A 294-nucleotide genomic window follows, 5' to 3' on the forward strand; every position below is an offset into this window, starting at 1 on the left:
AACACCTGCTGCTGCTGGCAGAGACTTTGCAGGTGTAAAAAAACCCCCCCAAAAAACCCTTTTTCTACCCAAAAAGTGTGATCCCAAGGGGAAAAAAAAGGGGAGCTCGGGGGGTACTCACCGCCGCTGCCCGCACCGAGCCATCAGCCAGCACCCAGCGGGCGCGGAGCCCGGGGAGGAGGAGGAGGTGGAGGCTGAAGTCAGCGTTGTCATGGCAATCCCAGCCGGTTGGGATGGGGCTGAGCGCCCAGGACCGCAGGATATGGCCCCCGAGGGGGGTCTACGGGGGGGCCC

Source organism: Pterocles gutturalis, unplaced genomic scaffold (assembly GCF_000699245.1).
Source record: "Pterocles gutturalis isolate BGI_N339 unplaced genomic scaffold, ASM69924v1 scaffold43792, whole genome shotgun sequence".
Classification (NCBI taxonomy): domain Eukaryota; kingdom Metazoa; phylum Chordata; class Aves; order Pterocliformes; family Pteroclidae; genus Pterocles; species Pterocles gutturalis.